Consider the following 16,465-nt stretch of genomic DNA (forward strand, 5'->3'; position numbering starts at 1 on the left):
GCGTACATAGACGCTATCTAAATTAACCACTTGAAGATTTAGCGAGAGATCTATTTTTTAATCCCGTAGCGAGATCTATTTTTATAATTGCATAGCGACTGTAAGGACTGAAAAATAAGTTTGATTACCATATATATAGTAATGCCTGGAAACAATCCAGAATAGAAGGCGGGCCCTGACGACAAGATAATGCCTTACGCGGCCATAATTCTACTGTTTCAAGGCCCACCAGAGTCTAAGTCCACTGCGAGTATATATTTGTTTTAATCCGACGACTATACTAGATGTACCAATCATCCGATGTGAGGGACGATTATTGCACCGTACTTCCCGTTTTCCAAACAACTAAAGGTACCCTTCTATGATGGTTGTACCTACGGACTATCTATATTATTGCTTTCTTGCATACCAAAGGGAACGAGATGAGCACAGACAAGATATTCTATACTAGAAGGTGCAGAAATAAATTAATCACGTATTAATTGGTATGATGATGTTATAGATCATCATTAATATATGCTTAAATACATAGGATGGTGTCACCAAAACCAATACAAAAGAAGTAAAACTTATTAAATTTCAACCAACAATTAGATAATCTCTGAGTACACACTACTGGAAAACTGACCTTTTATCCCGAGGCTCAGTTACGGGTTGCTATTGGCTCGGTACTAACCTGAGCATTAGTACCAGGCCCAACAGCTAGACCCCGTGGAGGCCCCCGTGACACCTTTAGTACCGGTTGTCTTCAACAATTAGTACTGGGTGGTGTCTCTAACCGGTGCATGAGGACTTTTAGCTCCGGTTTGTGGCTCAAACCGGTACTATATTGGAATGTTTAGTACCGTCTTGAGCTTCCACCCGGTACTAAATTCCCTCCTATAAAATTCACAATCTTCTTCCTCTTGCCCGAGACATTGACCACATCTCGGGCTTCATCCATTCATGGCTTAACAGAGGAGGTGCTGCCGAATTGAACACCATTTCAAGGGATTTCACTCATTCAAGTGTTCTAAAGGTTAGAAACTTCATCCTCCCTTGATACATTGGTAATATACTAAGTTTTATACATTTAGAGAGCTAGAGTAATTTGTGATTTTTAGAATAATTAAGCTATGAACACCATTTCGGGCTTCATGCATTGATGGCTTAATAGGGGAGGTGCTGCTGGATTGAACACCATTTCGTGGGGATTTCACTCATTCAAATTTTCTAAAGGTTAGAAACTTCATCCTCCCTTGATCCTCCTCAAAAAAATTTATAATTGTATGGATGATCAGAATATATGTCTTGGTTTGCTTGGTAATACTTTTTTGATGAATCGGCAATAGATGTACAACGCAGACAAACGCTCCATGGAGTACATTAATGGCCTTCATGGTTTTCTCAATTAGGCCGAATCCAACAAACCGTCGTCCGATTTCATTTATTCTCCATGTAGAAATTGTAAAAGTGAGAAGGATTACTCATGCAGAAAAACTATTCATGCCCACATATACAGTTATGGATTCGTTCCTAACTATTTTGTTTGGACCAAGCACGGGGAATAGGAGTCATGATGGAAGATGGTGATGAAGAAGAAGATGACAACATTCTTAACTGGATTCAAGGAGGTGCCTTTGCAGATGCTCCAATGGGTGATGCTGATGAAGAAGAGATGGGTGAGGCAGAAGGTCCTATCAATGATCTAGGTCAGGTGTTGCAAGATGCAAAGGAAGACTGTGCGACTGTGAAGGAGTCAAAAAAATTTGAGCGTATGTTAGATGATCATAAGAAATTGTTGTACCCAGATTATAAACATGGTCACAAAAAGTTGGGTACCACACTAGAAATGCTGCAATGGAAGGCAAGAAATCGAGTTTCTGATAAGGGTTTTGATGAGTTAATGAAAATCATAAAGGACATGCTTCCCGAGGGGAATGAATTGCCGTCCTCAACGTACAAAGCAAAAATGTTATTTTCCCTCTAGGTTTGAAGGTAGAAAATATACACGTATGTCCTAATGACTGTATCCTCTATCGTGGTAAGAATTACTCAAGATTGGATGCTTGTACTGTGTGCCAAGCGTTATGTTATAAGATCAGGAGAGATGATCCCAATGATGTTGAGGGGGAAGTCAGCAAGAAGAAAGTTCGTGCGAAGGTAATGTAGTATTTCCCTGTAGTACCACGGTTGAAGCGTTTGTTCAGAAATAAGGCACATGCCAAGTTGATGCGTTGGCACCAAGAAGAATGTAAGCACGATGAAATGATCCGACACCCCGCTGATGGGTCCCAATGGAGAACACTTGATAGAGAATTTCCTAAGTTCGGATATGATGCAAGAAACATACGATTTGATTTAAGTACAGATGGATTCAATCCATTTGGTAAATTTAGTTTTTTGATGCCGGTCATTATCCAAGATCCAAAACAACCTGGCAATGACATTGATGTTTACCTGAGACCGTTGGTAGATGAACTTTCACTATTATGGAAGGAAGAAGGTGTACGTGTGTGGGATGGGGACAAACAGGAGACTTTTAATCTACGAGCATTGTTGTTCGTAACCATCTATGATTGGCCGGAACTTGGTAATCTGTCTGGACAATCAAACAAAGGATATCGAGCCTGCACGCATTGCTTGGATGGTACTAGTGTACCTATTTATAACCTATTACAAACTCAATATTAGGAAAGGTACTATATTGGATAATAAACCCATATAAATTTTTTATTTTGTAGATCCAATGAACACAAAGATAAGAAACTTATTTTTGCAATTTTATGAAAGTTATTTGTTTTACTGTGAAATAAGTAAATAAAAGGCACAATTTTAAAAGAAAGGAAATAAAAAATTTGTTTAGTACTGGGTTGTGGCAAAATCCTGTACTAAAGGGGTGCCTTTTCATTTGCTACATGGCGCGCCTCCCTTTAGTACTGGTGCTACCCGGTACTAAAGGGGTGCATTTTCATTTTGCCTTTAGTACCGGATTATGTTAAGCACCAGTACTAAAGGCTACCCCTTTAGTATCGGTGGTGAGCACCACCCGATATTAAAGGGCCTTTAGTACCGAGTCTCTTTATTCAACAGTACTAGGGGGAGATAAAAACCCTAACCCCTTCTCCCCCAACACTTTCCCACACAGATCATGTCCATCTCTCTCGAGCCAGCGCCCCCCACACGGCTTGCCCCCTCATCGCCGCCGTCGACCATCGCGCCTTCTCCTCGCCACCATCGCCTTCGGCTCCAGTTCCTCTCCGCCATCACCTTCGGTGCCAGTTCCTCTCCGACATCACCTTCAGCGCTGTTCTTCATCGACTCTATCTCCCGGCACCCTGGCCCGCACATTTGCTTCCATCGCCCCCGTACGTGGCCAGCGAACCGCTGCTCGTCACCCTGGCGGCCCACACACATTGCCCTCGTCGCCACCCCACATCGACCGCGCGCCCCCGTCGCCATCCTCATCCGGCACCGGTGCCCCCTCCTCGGCCTACGATCCTCGTCCGGCGCTAGCCTTCAGCGTCTATCCCCTCAGCCTCCACACCCCGTATGTATATGCGTGGTTGAATTTTGGAGGCTTTGGTTAAATATGTTTGCATTTTTTTTTCTGTTTTTGGACATATATGTTTGCATTTCATGTTGAAATGGCCCTGCAGATTGTAACAATGGCAGGATTAGAACACGAGAGTGAGAGAATCATAATTCAGATGATTCATGATGGTCCTAGTAACAATAATGAAGCAGACGAAGAGGTCGATCACAGCCAAACTGACTGCTACCTCAACATGGATGGTGATGGCAATGGGGAGGAACCAATTTTGCCGAGGAAGGCAATGATCGACAACAAGGTGAGGTATATCAATTATTATGTGTAAACATGATTAGTGGGAATTTATATTTCTTTCGTTTTTCAGCCATCTAGATCTCAGCCTAAACAGAAATGAGGCAAGGCGAAGAAGTTAGAGGGCTGTATCATCGTCACACAAATTGCTGAAGATGGTGAAGTATGCATGGATGTATTTGTCTTATGTACCGAACTTCTCTCTAAGACAAGCAATGGTGTATTAACTTGAGTAATTACTTTTCTTATGTATTTGAATTATTATCGGAAGTGGTTCTCTCTGCAATCTCAAATGTAATATTATAAATATATATTAGTCTACGAATGTAGAACAAGGAAATAGAAAAGAACAAAGAAACAAAAAAGAAAACAAGAAGAAAATAAAAGAAAAAAAGGTCATTTAGGTACTAAATTACCCTCCCCCATGCGTGATGTGGCAGCAAACTTAGTACCAGGTACTAAAGGTACCCCATCAGTACTGGTTATTTGACCCAGTACTAATGGCACCCTCTTTAGTACCAAAATACCAATACCGGTAGCAGATCCATTACTAAATGGAGGTTACTGATCGGTACCGAAAGCCGTTTCCCTAATAGTGACATACAGGTCAATTAACGGTGAACTGAAGTTTAAATTTGCATACCACCACCAAATTTTCTTTGCAAATTTCCTTTTGGACTTGCAATGTTGGCCAGATTAAAAGCAGTAGATGAGCTGCTTCCAGTGTAGAACGAATTTTCCATTCAAACAAGCCCCCTAGAGTGGCAAGGACAATAAATGAATACCACAAATTTTAGAACAAGTTATGGTTACTCCCCCTTGTTTCGCATTGTTCATCAGGTCCCCGTGCCCATGCAGCATAGCATTTTATTATGATACATTGAGTTATGTCATATTGTTACTTTAAGTTATTTTTTAAGTATTAGTTATAGACAATTTAGTTGCAAATTTAAGCGGTTATTTTAAATTATTTTTTTAATGGCATAAGTGGGTAATTTAAATGAAGATTAGGGGTTACTTTAGCTTATTTTATATAATGGCAGAGGTGGGTAATTTAGATATAAATTTAGGGGTTACGTTAGGCTATTCTCTTAATGGCATAGGTGGGTAATATTTTTAGAAAATATAATAGATCCAATGGGTATGATGATTTGAGTCTACTTATTGATGGCCAGATGTTTTGCTTATTTGTGGGAATTTTAAATATTTTTTTTCTAGATTGTCCACCTAGGATCCTAGGTGGCTTCACTTGGAGGCTTCAAAAGGAGCTTCCAAATTAGTAATAGTAAGATTTTCTCAAAAGAGACTTAATTCTACCACTATAACTTGATTGGCCGCCCCGGCCTCTACCTTTGCCTCCATTTGACTATTTGAGTTGGCTCTGAACGATTCACGGTGCTAGCAACGTTACGTTTGATCCAAATGCCACCACTCATGTGCGCCAGCTGTATTCTACCAAGTTGCATGGGGAATGCCATGATGCATGTGCAGTAACAGCGTGCACATCTTGCAGGATTCCCACCTCTTTTTCACTATTGCGTCGTCTTAGCGATTAAGAGCGAAGTGTGCTTTGAGGTGTCAATTGGGATATAGATCTTGTTCTCGAAAAGAATCTGAAAATGCTTACATTCACCCCCTCTGGTTGCCCATTCCGATCTGTCACCTATAAATTAGGAGTAGCAGTTAGTAAGTCACTAGTAGAAAATTGACTTTTTATGCGCCCCTTTTAATCCTGGTTTAAAATAGGTCCGAGATTGAAGGAGTTTTAATCCCGAGTGAAATACCAATCGGGACTAAAGGCCTCCCTTTTGCCTCGGGTCAAAAATTAGCTACCTGTGTGGGACTTTTTAGTCCCGATAAAAAAATCAGTCACCCATAGGGGACCCTTTAGTCCCGTGTGGTAAGTCCCGGTTGGGCTTACCACTCGGGACTAAAGCCCACGACACCAACTGGGATTAAAGTGGGATCTTTTATCCCGATTGGTGTTTCCAATCGGGATAAAAGGGTCCCCACGGGTGGCTAAAAGAGGACTAAAGCCCTCAGACCCTTATTACCAATAGGGATAAAGGGGGGGTTTTTATCCCGGTTGGTGTTTCCAACCAGGATAAAAGGGTCCCCCACATGTGGCTGGATTTCACGTCAATAGGGACTAAAGTCCTTGAACCCTTTTTATCCCTTTTATCTCGGTTGATAATACCAACATAAATAAAAGGAGGTCTTTTATCCCGATTGGTGATTTCAACCAGGATAAAAGGGTGCCCCACTAGTTAATAAAAAAGGATTGCATCCTCTGTATAGTCAGATGTGCTGTGCAGGTGGGATGGCAAGGAAGCTACGCGCAAGGGTTGAGGCCGTGGGTTCGAATCCGATGGACCGCACACGCGTATATTTCGCATGAAAAATTGCGTGACTTGTGCCTTGCGACGTGCGCATGTGGGGACCCCCGGGGATTTCTTTTTTTTTGCAAAACCATTTAGTCCCATTTGGTATTAGTAACCAGGATAAAAGGGGGTGGGGGCTGCGCTTGGCGTGGCAACCCCTTTAGTCCCGGCTAGTTTTACAAACCGGGACTAAAGGGGGTCTTTAGTCCTGGTTGAGAGACCCAGGATAAAAGACACTACCCTTTTGTCTCGATTTCTTTATCCCGGATGTTTTTTCTGGAGATTTGCTCCATACCAACAGGGACTAAAAGTGAGTTTTCCATCGGTGAGTAGCAGGTTAGGTAAGTACCCGTTGATGAATATTGGCTTAGCATGATCAACTCTGCTGGTTACACGAAGATGCCAATATAGTCCAAATAATAGCCACCATAAGTCCAAAGAACATAAGTCCAAAGGACATAAGTCCACTCGAGGAGCCAAGAGCAGATAAGAGGCACGTGGGTGCATGCATCCACACCTTGGGATCGATGCTAGCTGCAACTTCTGAGCAGATAAATCTACGTCAAGTTATAATTGATGCGCTCTGCATTCAAATCAAAGGATGTTGACAGCACATCCACCATTTCAGAGGATGCGAGGGACGAACTAATTAATTGTTTCTTCCATTATTGCACCGTACGTACCTCGTTTTCACTATTGTAATCTATAAAGAAACAAACAAAAAACAAAACGATGGATGGATCGATCAGCGTGTACAACAGCTCGGGATCCAATAATCGAGAGGGCCTATATATACATGGACCACGCGCAATTCAAGGAAAAAGAAAAATTTGGGATCACGTGTGCGGATCCCTAATTAGGAAAAATGAATAATTGAGCTAGCAACAATAAGTAGGACAGCTCCATGCTCACCGAGTAGCCACTGCTGGCCCAGTTGGCGCTAAGACATCGTACGTGCATTAAGTCTGAGTGTGACGGTGCTATTATATATTATTGCATGATCATCAAAATAAGATCGTATAGTGACCGAGTGAGACATGTATGTAATGCATCCACACCTTGGGATGCTGCAAAATTTTATGGGTGCATGCATCCACACCTTGAGGCACAAGTAAACTATTCTATCCTCTACTCAGTCAGACACCTTTAGTCCCATGCAGACACCTTTAGTCCGGGTTGCTGTTACCAACCAGGAGTAAAGGGGTCCACGGCACCAACCAAGACTAAAGCGTCCCCCACGAGTTACTATAAAATGATTGCATCCTCTACTCAGTCAGATGTACTATGTATGCACGAGGCTTGAGGTCGTTGGTTCGAATCCCACGCACCGCATGCACACCCACACTGCTAGAAACATGACCTTTCATACCTATGCTTAGTAACGGTTGCATTTGTAACCGGTACTAACATTAGCGTTAGTACCGGTTCAAAAGGATACTGACTGTAGCGTGCTGTGATGACTCCTTTCGTACCGGTTGATGCCCCCAATCGGTACTAATGGGTGAGCATTAGTACCGGTTATTGCCTAAAACTGGTACCAATGCGCCACCCACGCTCTAGTACCGGTTTGTTGAATAAACCAGTACTAAAATTGATGCCTCTAGCACTAGATTGCTAACACAACCCAGTACTAGTGTGCCCCATGCACCATAGGAGGGAAATGGATTGTGGAGGGGGAAGAAGGGAGAAAGGCAAATCATTAGCTTAGCTTATATTATCACATGGTAGACTATAGTCTTTAAAAAATATTTAGGGCAGAGCACATTATGTTTATTTTGTTTTGCACAATAACAAATTAATGTGACCTTTAGAAGATAGCCCTCCTCTAATTAGTGTACTACTACAGGATGGTATATATATATATAAATATATAACTTTTTCCCTATATGAAGTTTTAATTTTAATGATCTGATAGCAGCTGGCAAAACAAATGATTGCAGACATGTTTGCAGATGATAATGATACTTATGAGCACTCTGATGATGAAGAGATAGAGGTTGGCCCGTGTCAACGTATTTCAAATTAACATCTCAAATCGCACACAAGACGTATCCCTCACCAACTCTGATCCCTCCACCACTTTCGAAAGGCAAAATGAACTTATTATCGCATGCATGGTAGTGACCTTGAAACATGTTTAGAGCACAACACATTACATTAAAAGCTAGGAGGAATGTTATTCTTGTTGGTTCAATGGTGTCTTTCTTATGTATTTGGCCGTGATGACAGCTATATATATGGAGCCCTCCTAGCCCCTTCAAGTCGATGCCAAGCATATGGAGGAGTTTGTAAGGATAAGACAACACAAATTTTGTAAGGATATTCTAAAGCATATGATTCTAAACCATCCGCCCTTCACGCTTGGTAGTGACAGCAATCCGAAATGCTTATCAAAAACATTGAAGATGATATAGCTAGGAGGTTGAAGGTGGATAGAAAGAACGATGAGCTCACAGTGGTGCTCGGGAATCTCGAGCACTCAGGACATTGCTGAGGCTTGAGAATCTCTGTTCTTTTGTTTACAAGGGACTCGGTTGATCGGCGAGACCTCTCACCAACTCCTCCACCACTTTGCAAGGCAAATCAGCTTATCACGTGTGGTAGTGTCTTTGAAACATATTTAGGGAACAAGAGGAAGGTCTTGGTAGCTCATGGAATAGATCATTTGAAGTACACAGGACAGGGAGGCTATAGTCAGCACAAGGAGAGCATTACCAGAAGCTTGGAAGAGGTAACCTAACTTCAAATCTAGGAGGAACACTTCATAGGTTAATGAACTCTTCATACTTTATTATAAAGATGTTTGAAGATGATAATGATACTTATGAGCACTCTGATAATGAAGAGATAGAATGGCCCTATTAGTTACCAAGAGTGGGACCAACGGGAAGGCACAGCGGCTTTTTGACTAATCTTGTAACAACACTACTATTGTCATGATTTGCAAAAACATTCCAACAAGGCAAACACCTTACCAGGGGATCAAGCTGCACCAGGACGAGAGCTACTTTCATTTCTAGGATAGTAATCAACTATGGAGCCCTTCGAGCCAAAATGCTTATCAAAAACATTGAAGATGATAAAGCTGGGAGGTTGAAGGTGGATAGAGAGAACGATGAGCTCACATTAGCGCTTGGAAGAGTTATCATAGCTTTCAAAGTTAGGAGGAATGTTATTCTCAATTGTGTCTTCTTTTAGATCAGTTCATAGATCTTATGTATTTGGATGTGAAGCTTCCACCAACAACGAAGGATCATTGAAATCATAACCAAGCATCACCTCCAAAAAGCTATGGAGCCCTCTAAACAACGAAGTTCCATCGAATAGATTTGTGGTGCAAGTTGCATGAAGCAGATGCCACAGTCGACGGAGAGAGCATCCGGGTCTAACAATAATATATAACACAAGTCTTCCCTTTAGATAACATACCATCATATTCCTTGCAGGAGTTTCTATATATGTTCGACCAATGGGAAGTTGATGAAAGAGTAGGACAAAATGTGACTCGATCATGTTATTGTGGGCAAATGTCCTAGTAGCTCATGGAATATAGATCATTTGAAGTACACAGGACAGGGAGGCAATAGCTAGTCGGCACAATTAGAGGCATGACCACAAGCTTGAAAGAGGTAACATAGCTTCAAAGCTTGGAGGAATGTTATTCTTGTTGTGGTTCAATGGTGTCTTCTCATAGATCTTATGTATTTCATCATGATGACAGCTATGCAGCCCTCCCAGGGCCCTTCGAGCTGATGCCATGCAAGCCCAATCTGAACTGCACATGGAAGGTGAAAACTCTTTCTGCAATGAGCCAAGCTATCAATATCCATCCTTGTGAGCCAACATCTCGATTCTGTGGCTACTGAATGACATGTCACGGCCATTCCATCGATCTCCCCATGCACCTCTAAAGAGCTATCTTGTATTCTGATGGACGTCGCTCATTGTGTGCAAGAAAGTAAAGTTTCTCATGGTGATCATACACACAGTCAGCAACAAGCAAAAGGAAGAAAGTAAAGCGCGGGGATGGAATCTAGTACCGGTTTTAGTTTAAATCTAGTACTAGAGGGGCATTTTCATTTCCCGCGTGGGGAAACCCTCTAGTACCAGTTGTAAACTACAACCGGTACGTGTGAGGACCCTCTAGTACCGGTTGTAAACAACAACTGGTACTAGTAGTCTCCCTCTAGTATCAGTTGTAAACTATAGTTGGTACTAATGTATCTCTAGTGTCAGATTTTAATTAGAACCTATACTAGAGGGTACGTGGGCTATAAATGTGCTCAATGCTCCTCACTAGTAAACACTTAGCCATTTCCAACCGGAGCTTTGTTTTCCTCATGCGTGCGCGTTGCCAGCACCGTCTGTCCGGCCTCCAAGAACGCCGCCATACTAGTTATAGAACAATTGACATACTTAGAAAATCCATACTAGTTGAACTTGCAGACCGTGTTCGTCTCGGCTAATTTATTTGCTAGAATGTTGTCAAATTTAATATGGGTTTTCAAATCCGTACATTTGTTGAACTTGCATGTCCTACAGGAATGTCATCTAGAACTGTACCTATCCTCGAGGTGTCACGTCCTGCACGAGTTCACTTCCCTACTCCCGGTATTGTCCTGCCAAAAGGAGATCCAAGCAATGGAGTACTTATGGGCATAGTAATGTTATTTCTTTCTTCTAATTGGTTTTGTACTACACATGAATAATTTCTAATTCTACTTACATACAATGCAGACTTTCAACAGTATTAGATGGCTTAGAAAAGTTATCGCGGAGCTAGGTGGTACCACTCCTAGAGTGCGACAAGATGTAGTTGGTCCAGTTAGACACCTGCACATCTCTTTTCAAATACCCATTCGAGGAGCACCAAGAGTACAACCCAAGCCGATGGTTGCAATTGACACATCGGGTGAACCATCCACAGATGCGACAGATTGTGAAATGACCGCTGTGGCAACATGCCTGTGAAAACTAAAGCGTCATGGTTACATCGTGTGAGACTACTCGTATTTTAATGTAAATGCTCTTGAGGAGGGAAGCAGTAATGTGATTCCGGTTGTTGAGAGGCAATATCATCTGCATGACACGGTATGGATCTAATCATCTTTTTATCTTTAATTACATTACATGTTTTAAATTTCATGATCTTGTTATTTTCTTCTTTTAGGATGTCTATAATTGAAGCTTTGTGGCAATAAGCTTTCTAGCTATTCTGGAGCAAGTAGTCGAAAGCTTGGGATATAGACACACCATTGGATTACCGGCACGCGATAGAGATTTCATGAGCCAGACTAAGACTCTTTCTACAAGGCATCTGAAGCGACGGACACACCATTGTTTGAGATTTATGGTTGTCCAAGTATACATTGGTATAAATCGCTAGAAAGTGCACTCGTTCATGCTCTAAATTATATTGATGACATTCTAGACTTTAAGATTTGGGATATCAGTTATGGTCTATATGTTCATAAGCGAGCCGGACTAGGCCAGTGGGATCCATGGATTTAACATTTTTCTTATGTAATTGATCTTCTCTCTAAGATAAGTAATGCTATATGAACTTAAATACTTACTTTTCTTATGTATTTGAATTATTATCAGAAGTAATTCTCTCTAAGATCTCAAATGTAATATTATAGATATATAGAACTTTCCATATATTAGTGTATTAGAACTAGTATATATACGTAAAGGAAACAAATACAAAATATGAATATAGACTAAAGGAACACAAAAAAGAAAAGAAAAAGGGGAAAAATTAGAACCGGTTGGGGATACCCATAGGTACTAACGAGGCTAGCTGCCCGCGTTGCGTGGCAAGCCCTTTAGTACCGGTTGGTATCCCCAACCAGTAGTAAAGAGCACCCTTTAGTACTGGTTATTTTAACCAGTAATAAAGGACACCCCTCTAGTACCGATTGCAAAACCGGCACTAGAGGGGGTTACTGACCGGTACTAGAGACACTTTTTCCAGTAGTGGCATATTTCGCGTGAAAAATCGCTTGACTTGTGATCGGCCAAGGAGAAGTGGGTGCAGCTGTGGCTTAAGAGGCTGACGCGCGCTGCCATAGACATTTTGGATTTGCTCGAAGAGTACCACAACACTAGCAAACCCTTAACAGCAAAGGTGAGGACTTAGCATCTATGTTGTCTATGCTTCTAATGCAGTAACAAGAAGGACTACTCTTCCTATGCACCATATCCATCAGTGTACAGTTACGCCTTTCAGCTACTCCATTTTGCTGAGGCTCGCCCAGCATCGAATACTGGGCTACTACACCATTTTCCTGTAAGAACCTTGCAAAAGGTCCAGGAACTTGGCCAAATGGGGTATGCCGACCATAGTAGTCCCCCACAGTCGGATCTTACTATTTTAATTCTTTTGTCATGCTGGTTTTCAACTTCTGCTTTAAATATCTTAAATTTATCCAATGCTTTCGATCTTTCTTTAATTGGATAAATGTAGCCATAACGGGAGTAATCGTCTGTGAATGTTATGAATGAGTCATAGCCATCCACGCTTTTAACAGGAAATGGTCCAAAAATATCAGTGTGGATTATCTCTAAAACTCCTGTGCTAGGTTTAGCATCTTTTTTAATTTGCTTTACGTACTTTCCTTTAATGCAATCTACGCATTGTTCTAAGTCTGAGAACTCTAGTTGAGGAAGAATTTCATTCTTAACTAGTCTTTCTATTCTCCCCCTCGAAATATGGCCTAAACGACAGTGCCATAATTTTGATGATATATCATGAGTTCTCTTTCTTTTCTTTATCTCTTTCTCTGATGAGGATACATTCACATTCACATCACACATAGAATTTACTTTTTCACACTGCGATAATAAATAAAGCTCATTGTGAAGGGTAGCGACGCCAACACATGCATTATGAAACCAAATGGCGCACTTGCCATGTCCAAAATTACATTCATAACCATCTTTATCTAAACGTGAAATACTAATCAAGTTTCTGTGTAATGAAGGAACATAAAGAACATCTCTAAGCAGAAGTGTGAAACCATCAACATCTGCTTGGACTCCATTTGCGACTTCAACGCATCTTTCACTTCTTTGCGTAGTCCTCGTCGAACAGAATCCCTGTAAAGAATTTGCAACATGAACAGTTGCACCTGAGTCAATCCACCAAGTAGATTTCGAATACTGTGTATACAAGGATTCATTTACAAATGAGATAATATTCTCACCTTTCTTCGCCATTATCGACTTCAACAAATCGGGGCAATCTTTCTTGTAATGCCCCCGTTTCTTGCAGTGGAGGCACTAATCTTTGTCAACTGTGAAGGGCTTTTGCTGATACTGTTGCTGCATGGGAGCCTTTCCACGTGGCTTGGAAGAGGAGCTAGCATGTGTATTCTTTTTCTTGTTATCCTTCACATAGTTCAAAGAACCACCATGTGAAGATCTGATTCTGTCCTCTTCTTCCACGCACATGGCTATCATCTTTTTCATGTCCCACTATTCTGGCTACATGTTGTAGTTAACAATAAAAGTATCAAATTCTTTTGGCAGGGAAGCAAAAACAAGATGAATAATGTGCCCAGGCTTGAGCTCAAGATCCATTGGCTTCAACTTAGGTGCCAGGTTGTACATCCTCCTCCTGACGTAGCTTGGTTCTTCGAGATCCTTCAAATCCTTCGGTTCCAAGATTCGTAATTATAATAAATATCCAGAACCTATTTGCAAATAAAATCCAAAAGAGAAGAAATGAAGATCCAAATAACTCCCAAAAGCTAGTCTAACGAGTGTTACATGATTTTAGTAAAGTAAGGAAATTGGTTTCAAACTATTCTAAGTTATGATCAGTTTATTATTGATTTTCCAATATTGAATCAGTTTCAAGATTTTGATTGTTTCGAACAAAATACAAAGGTTTATGTTAGCTCCGTAACGTGCCGCTTGTCACATGTGGATAAGCTTAGGTAACGTTAACCTATCTACGGTCATATGAACCCCACATGTTAGCATGTGTGCCCCGTGGTTGAGGTCAAAGGGTTAGCCAAAGCCCACAAGTCATTATGTGGGCCCCATAAGTCATGTGGGACCAGGTCAGCTGCTTACTGGATGCAAACTGCCTCTGAGGTTCATAGGTAGCTTTGGAAAGATTTTAGGCCGGTGGCTAAGCTGTAGAGGGGTGTATCGGGTTTCCAGGGTAAAAATCGGAGGCTCTAACTTTGGAAAACCAGATTTTCCAGTTTGGGAAAACTGGATGTTTCAGAACAGGAAGTTCTGGTTTCCCACGGGCAAGTCTTCCCGCTTGGGTTTTCTCTTGGAAAAAGGCTTTGGGGTGCCCTTAGGAAGGTAGGGTTCATCACAAAAAGGTTTAAGGTTTGTTTGACCTGAGACTTCCTAAGGTTTCGAGAGTTACTACAGGTTGGGCTGAACATAATCCGGAAGTTCCGGTTTTTGGAAACCGAAGGTTCTAGTTTTTGCACCAGTCTCAGCTTATGTGGTTAGATAGGTGGACTAGTGGGGTTTGGGTGATGGTGAGGCTCAAGGGTAGGTTCTTGGTTAAGGTTAGCGGAAGCTTGTTAAGGTTAGCGCTCGCAAACTCTCGGTGTCCCGAGTTTGCGGCGAGGTCGAACGCTGGACACAGGAAGCATGCTACACACAGGCGAGCATGGCTAAGGTTCATGGTGGAGTTAGAACACACACATGGCCTATGTGAGCACAAGCAAGCAGATGATGCCACGGCTTGCAAGGTCTTTGGCCTAATCACTAACGAGCTCTACAGGTTTGAGTAGGCCACCTGTAAGTTCGTACGCAGGTGGATCACTAGAGCATGGACATGGCATGACACAAGGTTAAAGGTTAGCATTACGGTTTTTGTGCAGGTTCAGCTAGGACTTCATGTTTGCAGGCAGGAAGCACGACGTCGGCAAGGGTTGGCTAGGTTCTGTGCTCAAGGCAGCGGCAACAACAGGATAGCCGACGAACGGCAAGAACGCGAGGCTTCGGCAAAACTAGGTCCAAGGCAAGGCTAGGTGCGCATGTGCGGAGATGTGGTACTCGGCAACCGTGACACGGCTACAGCACGCCCGTGGGCGCTCGACTACGCGAGTCCACGACGGCACGTAGCTGCAAGGTTTGGTGGCGGCGGCGAAGGCAAGCGGCACCTGCAGAAAAAGGGCGCACGGCTCGAAGGCCGGCTCACAAGCGACGGCGGGGCTGCTGCATAGCAGTGCTACTTATCGGCACGAAGGACTTTGCTCACCTAGGGGCTTGACAGATCGGTTGGAGCATTTGGTCGAACAGGTTGTAGGCGACCGAGGCGGCAACTTGCGGTTCAGCACGTGGTCGACCAGCTGCTCGCGGTTCGGCTTCAACGGCGGTGTCTTCCTCCTCGCGGGCTCCGGCTCCATCTCCTCCTGCGGTCCCTCCTCTTCTCTTCCTTGATCAGGCGTGGCGCAAAGGGATGGGCGCACGCAGGGGCTAGCGGCGCACGCGGCCAGGGCGAGCAGAGGCATGCGGCGTAGCTGCGCAGGAGGACCGGGCCAAGGCGAGCACGGGCGGCCAGGCGCAGGTGCAGGTGGGCGACGTGGCGCTGCCAGGCATGGAAGAAGGGGTGTGCGGCCCAGGCGACGGGCGAGCAGGCGGCCACGCGCGGGAGCAAGCGCAGGGGCGAGCTGCGCTGCTCTGCTGCTCTTGCGGGAGAAGAAAGAAAGATCGGAAGGGGCCATGCTAGCTGCTGCGCCTGTTGCTTTGCTTGCTTGTTTCTGCTTGCGCTAGAGGAAGGTACAGAGAAGAAGGAACCAGGAAGAAGAAAGAAGCAGGGTCGGGAGAGGAGAGAGAGTTGGGAGAGAGGGTGAGATTATTTATAGAGGGGGATTAAGGTTAGGGGTAGGTTATTAGGCTTTTAGGTGGGCTCATAGATGGGCTTAGAGTTTGGGTCAAGACAATTTAAGCCCGCAAAATAAATCAATCGCAATTTATTCTGTGGACTTTATACAGATGAATTAGACTATTTTTTCGTAAACGAATTAAATAGCAAGGTATTAATTCAAGGAGCTGGAAAATACCATCATAATTCAAATTGAGCTCTCGAAAATTTAGTACAAATGAATTAGCTTATTTTCTGAAATCAAATCAATTAGCAAGTAATTAATTTGCTGGTTTAGCGAATTAGTCTCGTTAGCGGCTGAGGCTCAAGTTAGAGAAGGTAGTTAGTTTAGTTAGCCTTAGATTCATATTTGAATTTAGAATTCAAATATAAATCACAATCAAAGTCCAATAACCCAAT

At 42.8% G+C, this 16,465-nt stretch overlaps 1 long non-coding RNA gene across 1 annotated transcript; it reads right to left on the reverse strand.

Moving 5' to 3' along the window:
* Nucleotides 1-13,067: 13,067 nt before the first annotated feature.
* On the reverse strand, nucleotides 13,068-15,997 carry LOC101781978. The gene is made up of 3 exons (XR_215742.3): nucleotides 15,440-15,997; nucleotides 13,413-13,901; nucleotides 13,068-13,305 (listed from the first exon to the last, which is right to left on the reverse strand). It is a non-coding gene; the product is annotated as an uncharacterized LOC101781978 (long non-coding RNA).
* Between the last annotated feature and the right edge of the window lie 468 nt (nucleotides 15,998-16,465).

Source organism: Setaria italica, chromosome VIII, assembly GCF_000263155.2.
Source record: "Setaria italica strain Yugu1 chromosome VIII, Setaria_italica_v2.0, whole genome shotgun sequence".
Taxonomy (NCBI): domain Eukaryota; kingdom Viridiplantae; phylum Streptophyta; class Magnoliopsida; order Poales; family Poaceae; genus Setaria; species Setaria italica.